Consider the following 21,251-nt stretch of genomic DNA (forward strand, 5'->3'; position numbering starts at 1 on the left):
CTTTAACGTGCCATGAAATACAATCACATCTACCCCATATTTCCTCCCTTAATTTTCTTCATCTTTACTGGGACATGTACCTTCCAGTATCGTATGTAAACCGTGAAGTCCAGTTAAAATGGCACCCATATCAGCACAGGCATGAGGCCATCTATCAACTGGAGCATGAGAAATCTACCAGTGGTCATATCTTGAAAAATAAGAATGCTTCTACCTTCTCCAGCAACTAACAGTTACAATAGCTCCTCAGTATGGAGCAAGACCTGGAGATCATCCCTCCCCATCCATGCTGGGTCGGTATTGGACAAGTCTTGTGCTAGTAACCACAGCTACAGTCAGTACATTATCGTAAGAGCAGTGTTGTATCTAGAAGACAGCAATCCACGGCGTGCCTTTCCATTCTCCCGGTCCTACATTCTTTCCTCCTTTTCCTCCGTGCTTATGACCCTTAATGGCAGTAGGGTTAACAGAGATGCCTGGTTTAGGGCTAAGCGCTCACTCTCCTGTGTGTAGCTCTCTAGCCAGTTATGCTTATTACCATTGACACCGTCCATTGCGAAAAGAAGCTTCTTTGATTAAGGCTGCTCACAGCCTTGTTCTGTGATTATAAACATAAATACATAGAAAGCATGACCTCTCTGATAGCTAAGAACATTTAGCACTCCTAAAATATTTCTGAGCCATTTGTAATTCTTCTTATAAGAATATTATGTTCAGCTCTATAGTCCATTGTTAACTGAGTTGTTTGTTTTCTTAGTGTCTAACTTTCGGATTTTCTTGCTGGGTGGGGGGGGGTCAATATTAATTTTGTGTCAGTCAAAATTTTTCCCATTCTCAATTCTATGGGTTTTCCATTAACTCACTTTAATTTAGAAATGTTTATAATGAGATCCTATTTGTTGATTGTTGGTCTTATTTCCTGTGTATCTGGCATCTTACTCAGAGAGCTGCTTGTGCTGTTGCTGCTGTTGCTTCTCCAACATCATCTTTTCTATTTCTGTAGTAGTTTCTGTCTATCAAGTCTTTATGTTGAGGTTGCTGATCTACTCAGAGTTCTAGGCAGAGTGAAAGGAAAGGATCTAGTTGCTTCCTTCCTTCCTTCCTTCCTTCCTTCCTTCCTTCCTTCCTTCCTTCCTTCCTTCCTTCCTTCCTTCTTTCTTTCTCTCTTCTTCCTCTTCCCTTCTTCTCATTCTCCTACTATTACTCATTTTGAAATCCAATTTTCCTAACATAGCCATAAGAGTCTGTCTTTTTTCCATTGTATTTTCCCCCTTCTTTGTCAAAATCAGGTAAACCATAGTAGTGTAGACTTATACCTGGGTCCTCAATTCTATGCCCTTGATATGTGCTGTGTCTCTTGGTGTGCCAGTACCATACTATTTTTTATTGCTTTGGCCCAGCTATATAAAATGGCATCAGGTACTGTGATATCTCGTGCAGTATTTTTGTTCAGGATAGAATAGGGTATGTAAATTTTTGGATTGTTTTTTATGTCTGTGAAGAATGACATTAGGATTTTGGGGTGGTTACAATGGTCTTTTGTTTGCTTGTTTTTGAGTTTTATAATTATCACTAGATTAATTATAGCAATCCATGAACATGGAAAGACTTTACCTCTTCTAATGTATCTATCACTCAATTTTTCTCTGAAGTTTCCTAGAATTTCACTGTCTTTTCTTTGCTTAGCTTTATTGGTAGAATGTTTTTCTTGTGTGTGAATGAAGTGAGACTTTATAAATAGGATTATTCCTCTCATTTCTTTTTCTGTGCATTGGAAATTGGTACACAGAAAGGCTTCTGATATTTTGTGTGAATTTTGTCTGTACCCTGAAACTTTCTTGAAATTATTTATCATATCAAAAATTATGTTTGTTAGAATCTTTACTGTCCTGGTGTGTGTGTGTGTGTGTGTGTGTGTGTGTGTGTGTGTGTGTGTGTAAAATCTGCAAGGATACTTTTTTTCAGATTTGTATTCCTTCTATTTACTTCTTTTGTCTTACTGTTTTGAACAAGACCTCACATACTCTACTGCAGAGCTGTGGAGATAATGGACAAGCTTGACTTATTCTTGCTGTTAGTGAGGAGTCTTGAGCTTTTATCCATTGCACATTGTTGGATATAGGTTTGTCCTGTGTAGAATTATCTTGCTCCTTCTATTACTAGCGTCTCTGTGACTTACCAGGAAGGGAGATAGGATTTTTGAAATGAGCTTAAAACAGTATGCCAGAATGTTTTGTTGCTGCTGCAAAACTCTGTAATGTTTGCCTTTGTGAAATTGTTTTGAGGTTAATATCAATTCTATATGTCCCTATCTCAACTGTAAGTTCTGGAGTTTGGCATGCTGTCCATTTGTGATTCCTGTGCTCTTTTATTTTTAATACATAGAAACACACGCACACACTTATACGGTCACATTCACACACACACACACACACACACACACACACACACACACACACACACATGAATGCACATACCCATGCTCATGTGAACACATGGAACCTCCTGAATGAATTTAATGTTGCTCTTATATTTGGAGCGGTACTTTTACATATGTGTACATCAGAAAGATCATTCCATATTTTTTTAATTTTCATCTGCTTCATAAAAGATTTGAGCATTTTCTTTCTTGAGAAAATTTGATTATTATTTGTGTCAGTTCCTTGAAGTTTTGATAGAATTCAGTAACAAATCCATCCAGGGTATTTTTAGTTAGTAGATTTGTTTTTACTACTTAACTTTTGATATCGGTTATTAATCTGTTTAAATTACTTACACTATTTTATTTTATTTTTTGTGTTATATGAATCAAGAAATGCATCCTGTTCTCCAACTTTGTGGATTATGGGTTTTTAAAGTATGTTCTTAGGTTTTTCTTAATTTCACTAGTATATGTTGTAATATTTCAAATTTATTGATTGGAGCCTGCCAACTTAAATAAGTACTTATCAATTTTATCTTATTAATAAACCAACTCATTCTTTCATTTACACTATATATGCTTTGTTGTTATTTACTTCTTTATATTAAAATAATTTTATGCATAATTGTTGAACTGTTTTTCTTTCTTTTATTTATTTTTTTGTTTTTTTCAAGCCTACTAGGTATTATTATATTATTTATTTGAGATCTCTCAAATTGTTGAAGTCATTTAGTGCTGTAGCTCTTAAGACTGTATACTGGCTGGTTTTGTGTGTCAACTTGACACAGGCTGGAGTTATCACAGAGAAAGGAGCTTCAGTTGGGGAAGTGCCTCCATGAGATCCAGCTGTGGGGCATTTTCTCAATTAGTGATCAAGGGGGAGAGGTCCCCTTGTGTGTGGTGCCATCCCTGGACTGGTAGTCTTGGGTTCTGTAAGAGAACAGGTTGAGCAAACCAGGGGAAGCAAGCCAGTAAAGAACATCCCTCTATGGTCTCTGCATCACCTCCTGTTTCTTGCCCTGCCCTGCTTGAGTTCCAGTCCTGACTTCCTTGGTGATGAACAGCAATGTGGAAGTGTAAGCTGAATAAACCCTTTCCTCCCCAACTTGCTTCTTGGTCATGTTTGTGCAGGAATAGAACCCCTGACTAAGGCAGACTGTCTTCATTACCAGTCAGTGGTGGCACAGGCCTTTAATCCTAGTACTCAGGAGGCGGGGGCAACTAGATCTTACCCTTTCTTCAAAAATAAACAAACAAATACAAAAACAAAAGAAAAGAAAACAAAATGGCTGTCTTCATTATGTTTCAGAGATCTTCTAGGTTATGTACTTTCATGCAATTCTCAGAAATTTTGTATTCTGGCTTTCTCTATTCACATAAATAAGCACTCAATAGTGTTCTACTTAGTCTGCAGGAGTTTGAATATTTTCTTTAGTTTATATTGCTGTTGATATATACCATTATTCTCTGTGGTCAGATGAAATATTAGATTTATTTCAGTTTTGTCAAAATATCTTTGGGCTGCTGAGAAGAATGTTTGTTCCTCAGTATTTGGGTGAAATATTCTATAGATGTCTTTTTGGTTCATGAGATTTAGGTCATTATTTAATTTAAGGTCTTTCTGATTCATTTTACTCAGATGACATATCTGTCCTTGTAATAATCTGTCAGGGAAAAGTTGTAGAATCAAGTAACTAAATTTGAAACTTTTTTTTTTCTGAGACAGGGTTTCTTTGTGTAGTCCTGGCTGTCCTGGCACTCACTCTGTAGACCAGGCTGGCCTCTAACTCAGAAATCCTCCTGCCTCTGCCTCCCAAGTGCTGGGATTAAAGGCAAGTGCTGCCATGCCCAACAAAACATCTCATTCTTATGGATAGCTATGTGACAAGTTCTGTTCTAGTAAGCCTTAAAGTGTTTCAGAGACTGTCATATGGATTTTTAATGCACAGAATGCCATTTGACCAATGTTTTTAAATTAATTTCATTAAGTATGTGTGAGGGGTGGTTAGTAACATTTTTGCCATGTGGTGGTAATTACCTCAGGCAGAAAACAATGTGTCCCATAATCTTGTTAATGGACTGTGAAGCTTCGATGTAGTCTACTAAGTCACACAAAGAAATGTGACAGTTGGACAGCATGGATTGTTTTCAATGATTGTAGTTTGTTCAAGGATGTAACTGATTATAGTACAAGAAAAAGATATATTCTAATGTATTTATAAAGACCAACACATCATTACCTCATTTTTATTATGTAATTGCACCTTGTACTGCTGATTACTCTCGTAATCATTTGCATAAGGCTGATGTTCTGTCACTACACGAACAGCTTCATGATGAGATGATAGACGTTTTGCTGATTTTAAACCTGCACTTCTTTATTTATCTTATACCCGTCAACCTCACAAGACTCCTACTAAATTTCCACTGTTGAAGCTTTGTAATATGCTTCTTTGAAACATTGATAGAATTAGATCATGAGGTTCACTGATGTAAAAAATAAAGAGGTTCTCATTCATAATAAAAACAAAATTTTTAAGTTGCTTTTTTTTAATAATGATTTCCCTATTTGTGACAGCTTCAATTCAAGCTTTCTAAAGTTAAGGAAAATATGTTTAAGGGCTGGAGATAATAAGGCTTAGCAGTCAAGATCATGTGCTACTCTTATAAAAGGTCACAGTTTGATACCCAGAACACACATTGAGTAGGTCATAACTGCCTTTAACTCAGGCTACAGTAGATCGGATACCCTTTCCTGGTCCCCCAAGGCAACTGCACACACATGGCATACACACACACACACACACACACACACACACACATGTGCACACACTTGCATATATTTACACAAACAAGCATATACAAGCAAGCATACGTATATACATACATGCATGCATGCATAGGTACACACACACACACACATATACATACATATATGCACTATGATGAGAGTGAAAGAGGGAGATTTTATCTTAGTGGGTTTTTTCCTTTTGAAGAAATGTTGATATTTCTTACATGATTTAGAGGAGATCCAGTATTCATTAGACTATATCATATTCTGAGAAAAATTGCCACAGAACTTTCAGGGCCATGCCACTATAAAGAGAATATCCCACCAGACAGCACTATTGTGTAAGAGCAAGGAGGAGATGTTGAAGGGACAGTCACAATGCTCATGAACAATACAGTTTATTATTTTGTTTCCAATCAACTACTGTTGATAACGTTAGATGAAATCATGTTTCTTTCGAAAAATGGACACACAAGAACATAAAATAATTAATTAAAACACTTGTACACACATATTTAAATGGCATAGAATTTAAACCGAATGAAACTATTAATTTATTTTCCAATGGAAGAAAACATGACAATGTTATATCAGTTATTACCTAGGCATATAGGTATTCTTTCTCAAACACGCAGTAGTGAAAATACAATCCAGTCTTATGGAGTGTGGTGAAATTTTAGCTCACCAAACAATTTTCTTCTAGGATTCATATTTCTCACATTTAATGAATCAATTGTGTGTATCTTAAAATTAGGTCCAGAATAGCTGCTTCTCAAATAATTCATTCCCTTTATCTTTGATGAATGGAATCTTCAATAATGTGTGTTGGGAATTTGTGAGATGATGTGGCTTTGCTGAAAGAGAATTTCAACAGATGTGCATGGGCACACGAGTCCTTGCTTCTTCCTTTGGCTTCTGAGCCAGCTTACTCAGCTGTGTCTGAACACATCATCTATTTGTTCCATACAGATGGTTGGTTGGAGGAGCTGGCCACAGTGAGGTTTCCTGGGTACTGGTTTCATTTTTCCCATCCACTCTGTCTGCACCGTGTTTCCTAAAGAGTAAGCACTTCTCTACTGAAGCACAGAACACTGAGCCTTCAGAGGCCTAACTTCAGGTAGCCCTGAACACAGCTCACATACGACAGTCACCGCCTCATCTTTGTTATTTGGATGAGCAGTTTCATCCCAATGTGTTATGTGTTTACCTAATATCAAATAATGGACAAGGATATTCATGTTAGCTATTAGAACAAAGGAATAGAAAATGTTTCACATTATGTCAATATATAAGTCATAGTATCTAATAGAATTCTGTACATACAGAAGAAGAATCTACATTCCAGGCCATGACCTTAGATATATATTTCTTATATATTTCTGTAACTGTTGTAGAATATCCTGGTAAGTTTTGGGTGTTGGTGTTGGTGGTGTTGGTTTGTTCATTTTTCTTCGTTTTGTTTTAGTCACTCTCATTGTGGCGTAATAATTTAGTTAGTACTTATTTTTATGTTGAATCATTGTATGCTCTCAATGTAAGTCTTCCAAGTATTGGGGATGTCTAAGGTCCACGGGCTGGACTCCCAGGCAAATCACCAGGACATGCTTTTGCTCTGCTTATCTTATCTATAGAAAACTTCTTCAGCAGGACTCACTTACTCTGTCTTACACCTGTAAAAATAACATTTTTTTTTATAAAAATTAATCATGTCAAACTTTATAAGTTTTGCTTGGACTCTTATTGGTTGCTTTTCAACCATTTTCGAGATCTAGAGGGAACCAATTAATACTAAGGAGAACCAGATTTGAAAATCCGCTGAGTGTAAAACATGCCCAAATTACAGGATCTTCCAGGATTATACAAAGTTAATTAAATTCACTTCTATGGAAACAAACTATTTAGTTCTAGCCAATCCTGTGAGATTCCTAAAGAGGCAGGCCTTCCATGGTTTTCCTGTATGTGTAGCTTGACCACTGGGCCCAGGTAATGAGTAACATTGTTAGACAGGCAGTGGCTGTTGGGGGAGAATTGTTAACCCAGACAGTATGATTTCACTAGAATTGTTCTTGTGTTTATACATAGGCATATTCTGTGGACATAAATTAATGTTTCTCTATGACTTTTAAAGTTATTTCTAATGTTCTTTATCCCTTTTTCATATTTAAACTCAGTGTACTACCCTGCTGCTTCTCAGGTAAGGTCCCCTCCCAATCTTTTCTCTTTCCCCTTCAGAGCAACACAGTAGCCTACTATGTCCCCCTCTGGGGTGTCTTCTCTTCACCAGTATGGACCCTTCTTAATTCCCCGTTTCTGCCATGATTCCAGGTTGTATATCCACATCTTAAAATTCAAAGCTGGGATCCACTGATAAGAGAGAATGCAGAGCTTCTGTCCTCCTGGATGAGGGTTAAGTCACTTAATATATTTTCTAGTCTCATTCACTTGCCTGCATATTACATTTTTCTACAGCTGAATGGAAACCATTGTGTATTTAATCCATGTTTTCATTATCCATCCAGAAGTTAAGGAACACTTAGGGTGTTTCCATTTCCTAGTTATTGTGAATAAGGTGGCAATGAACAAGGCTGAGCAAGAATATTAAGAGCTGAGTGTGGAGGGAAGAGAAATCATGTTGACTATTTCTTTGAAAAATTTACATTTCTTTTTCTTTTCCTGGATGTTTAAACATATCAATTTCCTTGTTAACTTTTCATGTTTGTTTCCAGAAAACTTTCTGTTTCATACTCAGACATCGTTTCTGCTAGGTTTGTTTATTGCACCATTAACTGATATGGTATTAGCATAAATAAACCGATTTGTTCTCCCTGATATTCTATGTAGTATGATACCTTCTCAATTTTATTACATTCCATTATTCTCTCTTTCCTCATTTTTAAGGTTGGTTGTATGTTTACTTCATCGTTGAAAAATTGTCAGTTACATTTCACATGTAGACAATAACAATAACTAAGTTATATTCTTTATCTATCTATATACAATTTAATTAATGTTGAGTAATAGGAATCTGCATTTTTACATTTCTGTTTTCTTTTTTTTCTGATTTACCATCTAGTTTTCTTGTTGCATAATTTAACATTATTCACAGAGGATAATAAAGATTCTTAATAATTTTTAGGTTAATATATAATTAGTAATATATTTAAAATAGTTTCCAATATTCAAGAAAAATGAAAATTTCAGAAATAAATTATTATACTGAAATGTAATGCCTTCATTTTTGAAGGCAATTCTTTGCCATACAATTTTATATTTGCAATTTTGGGAAAAAATTACTATTTGAGTAGCTGACTAGAATATTTCTTCTTGTGTATTATCCTTAGAAGTTGAGCACATTGTCATTATGTTGGCTAATTAACTGTACAGTCCTGAATGAAACCAAAATGCTCCAAGTTAACTAGAAAATGTGAGAAAATCAGTGATAGTTTTGTGACTATAATTTCCTTTAGTATAACACCTTCCAAATTTAACAAGAACTAAGAAGTTTTTATTCATTTGAGTATTCACTTTAACCTAAAACACTAATTTTTTGGCATTTCTGTATTCATTAAGGACATAGGACAAATGTTTTTCTTGTTTGGTCTTCTGTGGGATGTGTAGCCATACCTGGGATGTCAGAACTTCCCATACAAAGTGGGAAAAGAAATTCAAAACATAAATGTCATTGTAGCGATTTATAAAATAATTTTGAACACTTCAGATGATTCACAATAAGACATTCTGTTTCTTATTTAAATTTGATTTATTTGATTTAATTAAATATAATTGAAAATGACAGTATTAAAGTTGAATGTCCTAATGCAAATCATTTTTATTTGGACTACCTGCTAGGTAACAAATAAACCGATTTAAGCAGTTTACTGTTGTTTGTACTGTGTCTTCTTTATATTAAAATGCGTGGTATAAGGGCTTGATTTAAAAATGTTTTGGTTTATGTCCTATGAAATTCAATTCCTTATGTTTAATAAATTTCCACTAAATCTACATTTATAATTTTCAAATGCATTTCAGGAATTTTTATGTTTAAAGTTATATCTAAGTTTACTCTTTCAATTTTAAGGAACTTTCTTACTATAGAGTCTAAGTTATGGAAAAAAGGGCTATTTATACTGGTATAATTATAGTAAATGAATGAGGCTAGTTTTGGATTTGATTTTTAGATATATTTTAGGAGTAAAACTAATTAGCACTGAGATACAGCAGATAAAGTGCTATATTACTTAAAAAATTTCATTCTAAAAGGGGAAGTTAGTGGAACCTGATAGCTCATTCCTATAAGTGCAACACTTCTGGCACAGAGACAGCTGTACTACCATGTTCCTGAGGCAAACAAAATGAACAAAGTGAATTCTAGGTCACATAGAATTATATAGCAAGTCTCTGTTTTAAATAATTAATTAAGAATAAGAAGTGGGAAGTTGAGTTTTATACGTTAAATAACTACATCACTATGACCCACCAAGGTAGTTTTCTCTTGAAAATCTTAACAGATATATATTTTGAATCACTAAGTGTATTTTAAGACAAAATTGTAACATATTTAATACTCAAATATCTATAACATTTATTGTGCATAAGAAGGAAATAGGATCTGTTAGGCTCAATGGTTTAATTAGAAATGAAACAAAATATTAGTGTGATATTGTTGCCTCTTTCTGGAAAATTTTCAAGCAAATTTTAATTTAGTATAGATAATTCCTTCAATTTATAACATTCCAAAGTCTAGGGAAACATACCACTAAATTGTTTGCATTCACATTTCACTGGTTAGGTAATTTAGATTAAGAAATCAGATTCTTAAATACATCAGGCCTTTTCCCTATTCTTTTGTCTTAAATCTTTTATCTTGGGCACATATAGTCTCAGCTTTCTTTAATTCATCCTTAACTGTATGCAATATACAAAAGTTTTTCTTATTGGGAACAATATGATGCTCACTTTAAAATAGAGTGCAAATTATATTTTACTGAAAAATTATTGATCAAAAGAGTGTAACAATTGTTTTTTTGATATTTACAAGGATTTCTAATGAATATTATGATTGAATTCTTTTTTGCTATCTTAGAGATAAATAATAGACTGTTCTTTTTATTAAATTGTTTCCTCTAATTTTCCATAAGTATGTGTTCTCTCTATGGATAAAAATTTGTCCTAATAAAAGCATACTATATAGCTAAATTTTTTTGTAGGACTATAATATATTATAGATGTATAATGCATAGCAGAATGCAATATTACAATGAAGTTTCATAATCTAGTAACAGCAATCATTTCTCATCAACAAAAGCAATGAAAAAAGAACATACATTTGGCGAAAATGTAATCCACATATGTATATGAACATAAATTATAATTTTATGTCACTACATGAATGAAAAATTGAACACTCTAAAAACATGGGCCTCCAACTTCAAAGCAGCATTGTTTTAATTATAATAAACTTGTGAAACACTCGAAGTCTGGTTTCTGGTCAAAGCAGTTCCTGCTCTGATATTGTGGATCTTCTGACAGAATTCCATTCTGTATACTTAATTTGCCCGGGAATCTTAACTGGAAATGATCTGTGCTGTTCTTGTCCCGCCATGAAGATCTGTTATGCAGATGTTGTACAGTCATTTGAAGAAATTATAATAGTAGAAAATACTTTTGACAATTTTGAGAGTGAAAATACATATATTAATTATAATAACAACAGTATTTTTTTATTGATTTTAGAAATTAACAGATCTGCATGTTTCTTCTGGGTGCTTCTTCTTCATTTTCATAATAAATACCTACATCCATTTGTACCTTGTGGAAACAAACTTAGAATACATAACATTTGAAAGTATCACATATAAAAAGACAAGTTTCAAGTACTGCTTTTCTAGATCACCAGGAAAACCAATGATGAGTTGGTAAAATTCACATTCTCTACCTTCTCAAACCCAAACATTCTGGCCATGTTATTTTCTTCCTGGCAATATATGCCAAGGTAAAACGTACTGTGCATGTGATTTTGCATGATATGAGACCATAAGAAAAGAATATATACATGCATGCATATATATAAATTTATATATATATAAATTTAGAGATATTTCTTCAAAGGAAATATATCTTGGTTCCTAGCAAATTAAGAGAAGGATATAAGAAAAAGAAATAAAAGGATAAATGGAATATTAAAGGGAAATTGAGTGGACCATATACACATGAGATAATCCATAGTAAAAACTACATTAAAATATTTATTAAGAAGGTGTAGGTTGTGAAATGCATACACATATTGCTCTAAGATATGTCAGCTGTGCAGCTAACTCAAGAGAAGAAGCTGCGACTTCATATTGAGGGAGCTATGATCAATGCTTTTTAGTATGTCCCTTAATATTCAGAAAACCCATGAATTTATATAATTTTTTTTCTTTTTTTATTATGATTTTCTTTATTTACATTTCAAATGCTATCCCGAAAGTTCCCTATACCCGCCCCCCCCCGCCCCTGCTCCCCTACCCACACACTCCCACTACTTGGCCCTAGCCTTCCCCTGTGCTTCCCAATGATGGCTGATTAGGCCATCTTCTGCTACATATTCAGCTAGAGACACGAGCTCAGGGGGTACTGGTTAGTTCATATTGTTGTTGCACCTACAGGGTTGCAACCCCCTTCAGCTCCTTGGGTACTTTTTCTAGCTCCTCCATTGGGGGCCCTGTGTTCCATCCAATAGCTGACTGTGAGCATCCACTTCTGTGTTTGCCAGGCACAGGCATAGCCTATATCAGGGTCCCTTCAGCAGAATCTTGCTGGCATGTGCATTAGTATCTGGGTTTGGTGGCTGATGATGGGATGGATTCCTGGATGGGGTAGTCTCTGGATAGCCCATCCTTTCATCCTAGCTCTAAATTTTGTCTCTGTATCTATATCCATTCATGGGTATTTTGTTTCTTATTCTAAGGAGGAATGAAGTATCCACACGATGGTCATCCTTCTTGGTTTTCTTGTGTTTTGCAAAATGTATCTTGAGTATTCTAAGTTTCTGGGCTAATATCCGCTTATCAGTGAGTGCATATCTAGTGACTTCTTTTGTGATTGGGTTACCTGACTAAGGACGATATCCTCCAGATACATCCATTTGCCCAAGAATTTCATAAATTCATTGTTTTTAATAGCTGAGTAGTACTCCATTGTGTAAATGTACCACAGTTTCTGTATCCATTCCTCTATTGAGGGACATCTGGGTTCTTTCCAGCTTATGTTGATTTATTTTAAATATACTATCAATATCTTCTTGATACAAATTTATTTTCTAGTAAAACATGGTGATATTTTTATCTCTTTACTTTTTGTTATATTAAGCTTATAATATATAACGAGGCTAAGTATTAGTATATAGAGATAACATATGTTCTCAATAGATAACTGACAGATCAAAGAAGAAAAATGTGATTTAATGAGGCAATTTCAGTACTTACATCTTAACATATGGTTTGATAAAAAGTAAAATGCACAATCAAAATGGACATCAATGCTTATACACAGAAGTACTTAAGTTAGACCCCAACTTTATGACATTTTAATGCTGTGATTATCAATGCTTTGTTAGACTTTTCCCCAAATTTCTCATTGGTGTAGAAGGCAGCATTCTAAAATTTGACTTCATATTATGTAAATAGCATAGCATGTTAGTTTCGATTTTAATATGGCAAGGAGACTTCTCTATATTCAATGTTAATTTTCCTCATTTTTGTTGAACTATGGTTTCCCCATGTGAAACTTTGGATCCTCAGTGTGATATATAGTAGGTAGGGTTACAAAGAAACACTGGGGATCTGGAAAGGGTACAATTGATTAATTTGACCCACAGAGAAGTTTTTCTTCTATCAGAGTTAGGTGGATTTCTGAGTTCGAGGCCAGCCTGGTCTACAGAGTGAGTTCCAGGACAGCCAGGGCTATACAGAGAAACCCTGTCTCGAAAAACAAAACAAAAACAAAACAAAAAACAAACAAACAAACAAACAAACTCTTCTATCAGAATTGCATTCATTTTATTTCAGTGTATTCTAATACAACTGTTGATCCAAGGAGGGAAAGAAAGACATTTCCATGTGTGCCACCCCATTACACACTTAGAGAAATTCTTAGTGCAGAGTATTTGGATGTTCTTCCATATGAACCAAACATTTTCTGCATGGCTTTGTCCTTTTTATTTGACCCTGATAATAACTTTAAATACAATAAAAATGAATGAATAACATGGGAGTCTGTGTCCAACCTGGTTATTTTCTGATAATCTGAAGTGATATTTTAGGATATAACTGTATTTTATTAAGAAAATATAGTTCCTGCTAGGGGTAATGACATGCATCTTTAACCACAGCACTATGGAGACAGAAGCAAGCAGATCACTGTGAGCTTAAGGCAAGCCTGTTTAACATAGTGTGTAACAGAAGTTAGGACTACATAGTGAGGCCCTATCTCAAAAAACACACTTACATGTATAGAAAAATATAATGATAATATTATATATTATATTATTAATCATATATTCATATAATAATTATATGACAATGTGATATATATAGCCAGAAGCTGGAAAGAACTCAGATGTCCCTCAAGAGAGTAATGGTTACAGAAAATGTGGTCTGTTTATACAATGGAGTACTATGCAGCTACTAAAGAAATGAATTCATAGCTGGGCAGTAGTGGCGCATGCCTTTAATCCCAGCACTTGGGAGGCAGAGGCAGGTGGACTTCTGAGTTCAAGGCAGGCCAGCCTGGCCTAAAAAGTGAGTTCCAGGACAGCCAGGGCAATACAGAGAAACCCTGTCTCAAACAAAACAAAACAAAACAAAACAAACAAACAAATGAATTCATGAAATTCTTAGGCAAATGGATGGATCTGGAGGATATCATCCTAAGTGAGGTAACTCTATCACAAAAAGAGCACACATGATATGCACTCTCTGATAAGTGGATATTAGCCCAGAAGCTCAGAGTACCCAAGATACAATTTGTATAACACCTGAAACTCAAGAAGAAGGAAGTGTGGATACTTGGATCCTTCTTAGAGGGGGGGAACAAAGTGCCCATGGAAGGAGTTACAGAGACAAAATGTGGATCAAAGACTGAAGAATGACCATTCAGAGACTGCCCCACCTGGGGATCCATCCCATAAACAACCACCAAATCCAAACAATATTATGGATGCCAACAAGAGCTTTCTGACAGAAGCCTGATATAGCTGTCTCCTGAGAGGCTCTGCCAGTGCCTCACAAATACAGAAGTGGATGCTCACAGTCATCCATTGGAAGGAGCACAGGGTCCCCAATGAAGGAGCGAGAGAAAGTACCCAAGGCGCTGAAGTGGTTTTCAGCTGCATAAGAGGAACTACAATATGAACTAACCAATTTCCCCAGAGCTCCCTGGGACTAAACCATCAGTCAAAGAAAATACATGGTGGGATTCATGGCTCTAGCTGCCTGTGTAGCAGAGGATGGCCTAGTAGGTCATCAATGGGAGGAGAGGCCCTTGGTCCTGTGAAGGTTGTATGCCCCAGCATAGGGGAATGCCAGGGCCAGGAATCGGGAGTGGGGGGGTTGGTAAACAGGAGTTTACGGGGGGGGGGACAGATAGGGGATTTTCAGAGGTGAAACTAGGAAAGAGGATAACATTTGAAATACAAATAAAGAAAGTAATAAAAAAGAAAAGAATGCATTCTTTCTGTGTCCTCTTTCTTTCTTTCTTTCTTTCTTTCTTCCTTCCTTCCTTCCTTTCTTTCTTTCTTTCTTTCCTTCTTTCTTTCTTTGCTAAAATATTACATTTGAAATATCTGGTTGAATATTTGAACTACCCTTTCACCTTCTAGACTATATATCTCAAGGTTATATTGGATAATATTCAAAATAAAATCTCAATTTCAAATGTAGTTTTTTTTGGGGGGAAAGAACCCAGTTTTAGAATTGCCTTTCATAGGTTTATCTAAGGAATAGTATGCTATGAAGTGATCATGCAAACTTCTAAATCCATCTGGAATAGAAACCAGATAGTCTGTTAACTAGAAAGGTAAGGAAGTGGGTTGGCAATTGCTTCATTTATTACAAATTTAACACTGACTTTATATAATTGTCCATTTGTAATAAAAAAGGAAATAAAAACCTACATATGTCCTAGGAAAAATAGTAATAAATTCTAAAGCTGACAAGACACTAGGCTAAGAATGTGCTTTTTAACCACAGTTGCCATGACTAATAATAGGCAGGCAGTGGGCATACATAGTTGTTGTTATAGTGACAGAGATATTATCCCTTATGTTTATATTTTTCCTCTAGTTTTACCATGTGTGTTACACTCTACAGCCTAAGATCCTTTCCATTTTAACCTGCTTGTGTTCACAAATTCAGGAAAACCCTTTCTGGCTTTACTGCCTATTTCTTCCTATACTAAAGGATTTATAGAAATAATTGCTTTTTCTAGGTTTATTTTTAATTTAACTTCCATATTATTTGTCTCTTTTCCTAGAATATACTAACGGCAAAAGCAGAACTATGTTTAGAGTACCCTCACATTCCTAGCACGTAGCAAAATTTGTGATATTTTAAAGCCTCAAAATTTTTTCAAGACAAAAAGGAGAGAAGGAAAGAAAACTTCAAGGATCTGAGAACAAGAAAATATTAGGAAATGAGATGCATTATAATACCAAAGCCAAAACCACAACAAACAAAGAAGAAAACTCATAGAAAAGGGGTCTAAAATAGAAGTCTAAAATAATACAAAATAAATCTCTCTACTCTATTAAAAATAAGAATTGACTCAAAAACTATAAAATATATGTGCAACATGCATGAAATAAAAATAACTCACATGACACACAGATATACACCTTCTCTGAAGTTAGCGACAAGATAAGGATAATGTATTGTAAGAAACCTCCAGAACTCTTTCTGGTCAACATTTCCTCACACTTTCATAGTAGATGTGTTGAAGTTCCTAGGAAAAAAGACTCACAATTCATTTACGCTACTACATTTTTTTCCATAATGTATCTCTTCATTAAAATGCTTTATATTTTATTTATCTAATTTTTTACATTAAATTTTGAAGAAAATAAAGTTATCTTAATATTCTATGTCTTGTCATTGGTTTATTTTTTCTCTTTTATTATTTCTATTCCACTCTTATTAATTCCATAATGGTGGTATTCATCTTTGCTCTATATATTTTCTTTTTAATAGATTTTGTTTTTACAATAATTAGTTTGATAAATATTTGCGTTCAAAATTCCCAGCTCCCATCATTTCCTGTTCTTCTACATAGATCCAGACTTGCCTCAGTCAGCTTTAATTATTAAAAAAGACACTCTCAGATATATTAGGAACTTTATTTTATCACAATTATTTAATGTGTGTGTTTACATGTGAACATGCAATAAAATGTGTGGGGGACTTAGAGGATAACTTTGGGATTTAGTTCTGTTGTTTTACCATGTGGGATCTGCTGTCTGAATTCAGTCTGTCAAGCAAGGCAGCAAGTGCTTTTACCTGCTGAGACACCCTGCAGGGAGTGAACAATTTGATGAGCTTGGACAGGTTGATGTAATCATCTAGCCACTGTGAAAGCTATGGATGGGAGCACCCTCAGAGTTCCCTTGGGATCTTCTCTACTTATTATTCCCTTTCATTGCTATTGTTGCGGGCAATGACATATCTACTTTTGAAAATAAAGATTTGTATTTCGTATACATTCATGAAATCCCAGTGAATGTACGCATATTTGACTTAATTTTCCAATTTGAAAAGTTTCTAAACCATTCTTGTTCCATGAAAGCTGTTCCCTTTTTAGGAAAGTAATATTCCATTGTGTAGGGAACATGGCTGTGTCATAATTTGCTCAGGTCGTCACCAAAGTGTGTTTTGTTCTCCTTCATCTTAGTTTTATCATTTTGATATAAAGCTGTTATAAATTTCTCAGAGTAAGTGCTTTAGTGAATGTACTCTCCCCTTTTCAATAAATAGTGCTTAGACGGCTATGTATCACATAGTGAGTGCTATGAATGAATCCCACATACTCACTAACATTAATACATTTAATGTCAGCCATAAAATGAAGTTTTAGTGACTTATTGTGTTGATACTTTATGATATTTTTTAATGTCTAAGCATGTCAGGACTCATTTATGTATGTACTTGACATTTGTATGTTTTGGCATATGTCTGTGTAAATGTTTTTCACATTGCATAAGCAGAGTTGCTTTTTTATATTGCCAAACTGTAGGAACCAGGTATGTATTGTGAGTGAAAATTCTTTAGACATGTGTTTTTGAAATGGTTTCTTCCACTCTGAACTTTGACTGTTTCTTGGCTTAATATTGTCGTTCACGGATCAAAAGTTGAAGGTTTTGAATCTAAAAATCCTAGCTATCACATCATCTCCTAGGGTTTCCAACCCGAAAAAATGGCCCTTTGAATCTAGATTTCTAACTTGTGTTTCTTTCTCTGTCTTAAGGGAGTCTACATACTCAAAAGTAGGAGAGTTGTCAGCAAAGATTGTGGAGACCTCTCTGCACATATGGCCCACACCCTCTCTCTTCCTGCCTTCTGCAGTAACATTGTACAGAATCTAGCAGTTTTGAGCTCTCTAAAGCTTTATTACCTGTATTCTCACCTCAGTGAGAATGTTGCCTCTGATTTTTTGGTTTGTGAAAACTCTAGTGTCAGCTCTCCAGCAACAAGATAGTGTCAATGTGGAACTCACACATACACCCATCCTCTGAAAAAACATGTTCCTCAATATTTTTTACAGCGTTTTAAATAACGTTTGTTTTTGTTCTTGGTTAAACAAAGGAGAATGGTTATTGTTATACTGAATTGGCCAGAAATACTCGATTTTATTTTCTATAATCTTCAAATCATCTTCAAAGATTCAGCCTAAATTTATTGAAAGGCAATCATATCAGCAATAGTGTCAGTAAGCTCCATAGTTCTATATAATTTTATGAAACACATATGATTTTAATGAAAAATATTTTAATAAAACTTCACTATACAAAGATTCAAAATTTCTCTACTACTTTCTTGTAGACAACAATTCCCTGAGTTACATTGTAAATTTCTTGACAATATTTTTGTGTGTCCAAGTGTGCTGTGTCTGCTTTGGGAAGGTATGTGCAGGCCAGAAAACAACCTTGAGTGAAGGTCTTCATTTCCTACCGTGTTTGAGACATGATCACTTTTTATTTGTTTGGGGTTTTGGTTTTATTTTTTTTGGGGGGGGGGATTCTTTGTTTGTTTGTTTTTGTTCTTTGTTTTTATGCATTTGCCATGTTAGTTCATTTGCAAACTTCCTGGGGTTCTCATTGCCTATGAGACCCATCTAAGATTACATATACATGTTACTGTGTGACTCCATGTGAGTTCTAGGGCTCTGAACTCAGGTCCACAAGTTTCCATGCCAAACATTTTACCAGCCAAGATATCTCCCTTTTATTGCTTATTTTCCATTATTTTTCAGAATCAGCTGTCTGATAGGTATATCATCCACCAATCAGTACCAGATTTTCCTCATCCAACTCTTTGTGGGTTTTGGGGAACACAATTTGAATGTGCTTGAAAAGCATATATATATGCTTTTCTTTTTTCTTCTTTTTCTTATAGTAGTAGGCACTGAACACAGGACCTTATACATAGTAGGCTAAACTTTAATTAGGCTGATAAAACTTATTTTTAATTTGTTGAATGACTAACTCATCTTATGGCCAATTTGTTGTAGTCATTGGCAATTGAATCAAGCCACCTTCATTAACCTATCACCTGAACCATGGGGATCTTTCTAACAGTTGCATTGTATTGTAATTATATTAACAGACATTCCTCTTTTTTTCTATCCTTTACTATAAATTCTTAAATGTAGTATTTAGTTAACAATTTTGACAGAGTATATGGGTCCATTTTTAAACCCCTTTACCTCTTATATTTGTAGACTCTAAAGCTAGATAATTTGATACCTTAGACATACATTCATATAAAATTTGCCAAAATTATTTTTTTTAATATTTGAACCTCTTAGATATATAAAATTAGGGGATAATATTGGTGCCTATGTTATATATTCAAAATTATTAAGTAACAATATATTTCAAAGCATACTAGAATTATTGCTTGGAATATAAACAAACATTAAGTTCTTATTACTTTTAAGTTTATTAACAATTCGCTGGGTTTCAAAACAGGTTAAAAAAAAGACATGATTTGGTCATTAATTTCCACAATCTGTGATGTTTGTTGAAATTCTTGTTTTTACTAGAATACTTAACATTGTCACACTTGTTTTCAAAACATATACACTGCAATTCCTGACTTGTTTCTATAGGTAGAGATATTTTACTTTGTTAAATATCAATAACTCAAAATAAATGGACTTATACTTAACAGTTTATTGTATTTAAGAAATGTAGGAAATTTACAATAGAAATAAGTCATTTATCATACCTAATAATAAACTTATATGCATAGCTGTATAGAATTTTCCTTATTCCTATATTTGAATCTATTTTTCCTTACAAAAGTTAATTAACTGAAAATAGAATATAAAGTTTGGTCCTCTTCTTGACTCATTTGTATTTCTTCAATTTCAATACCTTTTGTCAAACAGACATGGTTTTATTTGTAGTATTCCTTGAGGAAATATTAAATAAAAATTGTCAAAAATTTAATCACAAACTTCAAGCGTAAATAAAGCTTCTGCAGCAATGAAGAATAAAATTATCTTATTTGAGAATTTTGAAAAGCCTTCCTTACAGCAGTGAGGTATAAGCTCTCATGTAACAAATGAGTGGAAATCAAATTCCCTGACATACTGAAACTCATGATACTTCATATTTAGAAAAATGCTTGAGTTGGGAATGCTGGCTTCATTTTTCAAAGTCAGATTAATGCCCATGTTAATCTGTCAGGAAATCAGTATGTGCATCATTTCCATGTCAGAAGTGCTGTTGAAGTCCAACATACATGACATGAAATGCATACTTGGCCACCCCTCTATTCAATAATATACTGAGAAGGATTATTTTTTTTCTTCAAATGATCATTTCATTATTGTTTAACTTTCTTGTTAGCTTTGTACTCAGATATATAAGATAAATAAATATTGCTAAGAAAATGTGAAAATCCAAGCTTGTCTTTTTATTTAAAATTTTATTAGTTAAAGAAATCATAATTTGTTTTTAACTTTTAAAATCTTAATGCCAGTGTAAAACTCAAGCACTTCCTCTGAAATTGTGCTAACAAGGTTTCTACTATAAATTTGCCAGGATTTCTAAGATAATTACAAATTTATTAACAATATTTGGTTCAAATATTCTCAATGTCTGATTAATTCAGCATTATCAACTTTTCCTGAACTTAATATAATTCTTACCCTAAAAAAATGAACTGCTCATGGAGAACTTCAAGTTAATAGTTTTGAAACCATATATTAAGAACAAATACTATTATTTATCTCAACAGATTATTAAAGTGTCCTATTGTTTAAAATCTATATAAAATATATTACTTTATTAAAAATCCTTTAAGTCAGTTAAAAATGCAGCGGTTATGATTACATTTAAATAAATATATAGTTAGACAATTTAATTATTCACTTCAATACACATCTTATGTTCAAGAGTTGTGAAGTTGTAATTCTTCATAATTATATACTTAAAATTATATTAACTAAATATTTATTTTCAATATATAAATGATATGACCAAAGTAATTAAAAATACAACACTGAAATTTGTAAAATACACTTTAAAGGGCCAAGGTGAAATTCCTTGAGTTATTCTCCAAAACAATTTAATCTTTCATGATTCATATCTACTCAAAATGACTTCACAGTTTCTATTTAGTTATTTGAAAGTTAGATTTTTTACAAATCTTTTTATATTCAATTTTTCTGTTTTAAGTTTTCAAGAACTCTAACATTATTATTTACTTTAAAGATATTGTAAGAATAAGTGTTTGTCTTAAAGCTTGGAACAGTGCTGCTGGAGTAGAAAAATTAGAACAT

Source organism: Mus pahari, chromosome 2 (genome assembly GCF_900095145.1).
Source record: "Mus pahari chromosome 2, PAHARI_EIJ_v1.1, whole genome shotgun sequence".
Lineage (NCBI taxonomy): Eukaryota > Metazoa > Chordata > Mammalia > Rodentia > Muridae > Mus > Mus pahari.